Source organism: Dreissena polymorpha, chromosome 6 (genome assembly GCF_020536995.1).
Source record: "Dreissena polymorpha isolate Duluth1 chromosome 6, UMN_Dpol_1.0, whole genome shotgun sequence".
Lineage (NCBI taxonomy): Eukaryota > Metazoa > Mollusca > Bivalvia > Myida > Dreissenidae > Dreissena > Dreissena polymorpha.
Genome location: NC_068360.1, coordinates 39,791,681 through 39,798,158, shown reverse-complemented (window position 1 = coordinate 39,798,158; position 6,478 = coordinate 39,791,681). Strand labels below are relative to the sequence as shown.

Below are 6,478 nucleotides of genomic sequence, written 5' to 3'. Positions count from 1 at the left end.
ATTGTTTTAGTTTTTGAGGAAGAACGCAATATTTTACTTATGTATTTTGTATATATATATATATATATATATATATATATATATATATATATATATATATATATATATATATATATATATATATATATATATATATATATATATCTGTAACTTCAGCATTCATTGACCTTATTCTATCCTATTCTTATCCTATTCTGACGTTGTCGCTGAAGAGTGGTGGATTCCGTCATTTAAAAGGTCATTCTGTAAAGTCATAGCTCAAACATAAGCATCTTTATATCATTTAATTTAAATATCGGAAAAACTTGGCACATATGCTAAACTATATTAAGTAAGGTGTTGAGAAATGGAACCCGATGGCTTCATTTAATGTCGAATTAATTCATTAAAATAAAAATCGAAAAGCAGATTCGTGTTGTAATTTATTTATGCTGTTGTATTTCTGATGCAATAAATGGTTTTAATAAATCATATAAAATAAGTGTATTAAAAGCATATATAATGCAATAAAATTAGCCGCAGGTGTCACCCTTCGTTGCATAGCAATTATGTAACGTATTTTATTTACAGCTAATACGTAGTTTGTTGTGTCATTACTTATTTGTGTTTCCTTTTAGCATTATTTATGGCGATTGATGACGTGCAAACAACTACTTTCAATTCAAAACGAATTGTTGTTTTTGCCTATATTATACATGCAACTAAAAATATAAAAACTTAAGATTTAAGGTACGGTCAAGTCAAAGGATCGTGGTATAAAATCGGTTAAAACAATAAATACCTAGCGAGGTACATTGTAAATTCCTATCGTAGAATGTTCATTAATTCACCATCAATAACAGCAAATAATTGGAGCTGCTAATACAAATCTAAATGAAAGGTTACTGCATTTAAATTGGTTTTCCTGTACTATTTTTTATTGGCAAATTCTTAATCAGTACTCGCGCTTGCTCGATAAAATCAAAGCGCTGTAGGCGCTGAAGGCCTGGGGCTAGATTTAGTGTGCTTGGGAAGAAGTATTGTCCGAATTTCTCTCTTTGTCCGAATTTATACGGATTGACCTTAGCGGTTGAGTGCAGAATCCCAGAGACTGTAAGAAAAGACAATATTGGTGTATATACTACAGTGTACAAAGACGGTGGAGGACTATACGATACTGGTGGTGAGGACGATAACCTTTTTTTCAACTCTAAAGATCAAGTAGAGGTTCGTCCACATAGGCGGTGAAGATATACAACAACACCAACATCAGCATGGCCGCAAAAAAAACTGTTATTGTTGGCGTCAAATAAATCGCTTTCAATAGCCTAAAATAGCGTTTTATTACATAATTAAAAGATCAGGAAAACACTCATACTTCCTTTGTAATGTTTATACAAAAGAAAATCCACTTACTCGGATAAAGAACGGTGTACAGATTGTGTAATTTGTCTCACGTAGAACTTTTCGCGCTCGATTTGCGCGCTCGATCTGAGCAGTGAAATACCTTTTCCGGTTAATTCGTCTATTTCCGAGAATGATCGTGATTTTTTTTTCATTTTCTTTTTTCTGGAATGCCTTGTTAACGCAACATATAATAACTTTTTTTTTCAAAATATGTTTATAAATACCAAATATAATGTCGTTTACTGTCTCCGTAAACACGTGTATCTTTTCGGCCTAGACCGTCAAGTGAGGAACTTATTGTCGCATGAATATGCAAACAATATAAACTATTTCGTAGCCAATGCTTAGCAACACTTTTATGTTATATAGTGATGTTCTGTATTTACAAGGCGGGTAAATGAGATCTGCGAAGAACTAATTTTATTGCGCATGAATTAAGTGGTAAATCGGACTTTTGGGAATTTGGATTTTGGATATTATCGTTAAAAACATATAATGTATTCAAATACTGTTGCAAACCCGTGTCACCCGAGAATGCAACAAATGTTCCATTTACAGTAATTAATGGTTGAAGGATGACACCGATTTATATTTGCTAAGTGTTAATTGTTAATCATGTACGTTTAAATGCATTATGTCGTATAACTTAATGTTATGAAAAGTTTTAATTGTTTATTTTCTTTACTCAACGACACACGCAGTGCGAAGGAATACAGTCGGAATGCTCTGTTCCAAATCATACTTTTGAATACTTTATTCTTATACAAATCTCTGTCTTACGAGTATGATTAGAACAGTCTGGCCTCTATTAATTATGTCACTCTGCCTGAGAATGACCTTCCCCAACTATATCATGTACAACAATAACTATTAAGGTATAATTAACTATTTAAGGTCGCCGTGGTGTAATGGATATGGTGTCCGCCTTGCGACCGGGAGGTCACGGGTTCGATCCCCACCGTGGGAGCGTTCTTTAGATCTCCCCCAAAGACACCAAGTACTGGTTCTAGGCCCAGGAAACGGACTCGAGAGCGTTTATATAAGCCTAAGGCTTTCGACGCAATCGAGCTAAAATAAATAGGTTTAAACTTTAAACTAACAATAACTAATACTAGTACCATATTCTCACCAGGCTTGATACTATACTTTTATTCTTGCGATACTGACATTTCTTTCAAAAAACGTCGTTATGTTTGAATTATTATATTTATCGTCGCGGTCGTTCTCAAACCTCGTAGCTACAAAATGCTAACTTTTCAGGAGAGAGAAAAAACCGTCTCATTTTTTATAACGATGTTTTAGAAATTGAAATTCTGTAAAATAAATACCAAACAAATGAAGCTGCAAAATACGGTATAAGCCGTAGACGCGTAAGTCATACTGATAAGTCATACTGACAGTCAGACATGGTAGCTACGATATTTTGTCACCACAGTTTTGTCATTTTTATGAGGTACGACAATTCGTCCTGATAGGAAACCTTGTAGTTGCAAATAATTTTTTTTATAAAAACGTTTTTGTCAAATTTGTCCAAACGAAACGACGAACCTATAGGTGAAATGGCATCGCTACGACTTTTCGCCGGGAAAAAAGCCAACAATCATTCTACAACATTTCGTCACTTGGCTTTTTCAAGGGCTCTGATTGGCGTAGAGCTACGAGATATAGCACAAAAAACGCGTCAGACTTCATATATTGACGAAATGACGAAAACAATATTTTGAAAATTTTGGAGCTACGAGGTTTGAGAACGACAGCGACGTTATACGATTTCGTATCGATCATTATTCAATCAATTCCTAAACTCATCATAAATTCTAACATATGATATCATAAGTTGTAATAATAATTTAATACTTTTCCAAGAAAAAACCCTTTTTTTAACACAATAAGTACATACAACTTAGTACATTGTCTTTCAATTGAAAGCTGAATAACATATGTTTAAAGAATACTTAGTGGACGTTGGGCTGGGGAAAGTGTATAAAATGAAAATATGTCGAGTGTAAGAGAAATAAATGTATAGTGATTTATTTTTAATTGGTACACAACATCAACAAAACGGTTTGGCATTATTGCAACCAAATTTAATTGAACATACACGCCTGCGTGCGTTTGTTTAGCATGTAATACAACCGTGACAGCATCGACGTTTTAATAATTTAACTATGTAATTCCCATCATTCATGAAAAAAAATATGTTAATTAAGTCAAGTATATTTCGCTTTACCTTAAATGAAGAAAATATATACACGATGTATTATTTTGAGCAAACGACGCAGGTGATCTCACGGTTTTCAACGTATGGTGGACACTTTAGTGCGCCACAAGCAGCCTCAACCAAATAAATCAATCTGCCGTCCTCACTTTTACCATCACCAACTTCCAATTCAGCGTTTGCATCCAAACAAGCGTAATTTGTCGGTGCCTTATGGATATCAAGACCAGACACAAGGTATCCCCAGTATTCCATCGTCCAGCCCGGGTAACACTGGTTCCGGCCTGGAATCATCACGGTGGTTGAGCTGCTCGATCTGCACACAGCACATGGGGCGTCGTGGTCGTGGAGATTTCGGCCAAAAAAACGCGTTTCAGCATCGGTGAACTGATCACCAAATTGATACTCCGTCCCATATATTTTCATCGGATATTGGTGAGCAGAATCATCATATGCGCCCCATAATGGCTAAACGCTCAAGCAAATGTAATCGGCAGCCCCGTTCTTGTTTAACCAGTTTCCCCCAATATATCCTACGAAATAAGAACTTATTATCAAGGATGTTTAAAAAAATAAAGAAACACTCATAATTAAAAACATCTATAAAATTTAAGCGATTCAGCATTATAAATGTTAATACATTTTACCTGTGTAAATAAGTTCGGATCCATTTTGCGTGCATGTTGTTCGCCCCCATCTTGTGTACACCGAACCTGCCAAATAAATTATTTGAAAAGTATAGATAATGTTGTTTTCATATTAGTTTATTATATAAATAAGTAAACAAATAGATAACAATGTTTTTGCTGATTAAAAACCATAGATACAATGGTTTCAGTAGTTACACTTACCACCATTCGATGCAGTTTTCAGTATCTGAACTTCCGATACCAGTTGACTATTCTGTGCAGCCATGGTCTTAACCAGTTGCTGGTTTTGTGCAGTAAGCTGCGCCATTTCTGTAGTTATCGCTTCTAGCCGTTCAGTCAAGGTCTGAATAGCTGCTGCCATATCCACGACATGTGCAGAAGCAACCTTTTGTTGTCTGCCGTACTTGATATCCCCCTATTTGCGACAAGAACCATACAGAAACAAATTACAAGCCACGCAGCCATCATTCTCCGTCGAAAGTGTTTTATTCAACTAAAGATTGACTTGACCATTTGACAACTTTGTGATAAGACACAGACTAGGTTACGAGCTGGCAATTCTCTTCATTACCGACAGTGTTTTTCTTTAACCTGTATTCACAGTTTGTATATCTTATCTGTGTCTGTTTTTCGACGCGACGCGTCACTTAAATATTTTGATCATTCAATGAATTTCTTCATTAAATAATTGTACCGTATTTCAAATGTATGGTATTGCATGCATTGTTCATGGTGTTATATATAGAAAAAGTCAATATATGTACATATCGCCCATGTTAAATATTCGAAACAGTTTAAATGTGAATGATATTTTAAATCAATCATTCGTGTGAAAATAGTTCCTTAATATCATTTGATGTCAAAACATGCAATGTTTAACATGATAGATACATGTGCTCGCATATTTTGTTATTTTAATTTAAACCTGTTTACATCGTCCGATCAGCTGTCGTCATTCGTTCTACGTATTCGTTCAAAGCATAATGCTGAAATTATTGCAGGTCTCCAAACGTGAGATACAATATTTATTCTTATATTTTAAATGTGCTTGAGAAAAACACATTATACAATGCATTAATATTTATATCGTTTATTGCAATTAAGTTTGTGTACGCTTCAAAATATGTATATAAACGGTAACTGTATCGTTTTCATGCGTGCATCATTATGATTATAGAGTTTACGCAGATATCATAGTTATTACAACATTGTAGTGATATTTTGTACATATGTTTTCAATCACTTTATGATATGTAATATAAGACCTTCATGTGAGTATGATGCAATTCTTAAGAATGAAATTCTTTATAAATATAAAGTAATGTACATATACACACCATATATGAACATACTCTACATGTATTAGCAAATTTTGTAAATACTCCGATATGATTATTACATCATGACATGTATTTAAGCACTAATGTCACCAAATTGTAAATTTATGTAGATATAACATCATGTTTGTTGAACAAGGATCATAAAGGTCTATTTCAATTGTGTATATGTATATGTTGAAATAAAAGTTCTTCTTCAACCTATTTTTAATAACTTTTTCAAGCCTTACTTACGGAGAAAACGTTGTCAAAAAATAACGTATCACGTCGTTATTGGTTTATCAAATGCTTAAAATAAACTAGCATTTATCAGAGAGGGAATAGTCTGCTTTATCGATTTGGTGTGTTTTCGGGTTTAAAAAGATAAAATCCGTCAACACAAAATACAATTATACAAATGAACTCGCAAGAACGACAAACTTGGATGACACATTTCATTATTGTTGTATGTGAATGATATATAGTTTTCTCACAAATCTAAGTTTGTCTGACCCTTGTCTTACATGATGGACGCAACGCACACATGTCAAGAGGATGAATCTTACATCACATGCAAATAGATACATACAAGACAAGGGACATGCACACCTGAATACAATACTTAGCCCACATAGATATATAGCATAAAATAAAATGAAATTTCGTAAAAACATAACAATTTAACATGATTTTCTATTTTTATTAATATGTATTTGTGTTGTAGGTTTGTAATTCAGTTTATATATACTGTATGTATATAACACCTGACATACCTTCGAGCGTGTACATAAAATACTTGCAACGATTACATAAATGACATCTCCACCAATAAACTGCAGTTGGGCATCATTGAACTGATACTAACAGGTCAGCGAGAACAGATGATAAAAAAGATGGCATTGGCAATT

General features: G+C 33.8%; 1 long non-coding RNA gene across 1 annotated transcript; it reads right to left on the bottom strand.

The window, feature by feature from the left end:
• Positions 1–3,356: 3,356 nt before the first annotated feature.
• Positions 3,357–4,738, bottom strand: LOC127834998 (uncharacterized). Its single transcript, XR_008028304.1, has 3 exons — positions 4,456–4,738; positions 4,252–4,317; positions 3,357–4,137 (listed from the first exon to the last, which is right to left on the bottom strand). It is a non-coding gene; the product is annotated as an uncharacterized LOC127834998 (long non-coding RNA).
• Between the last annotated feature and the right edge of the window lie 1,740 nt (positions 4,739–6,478).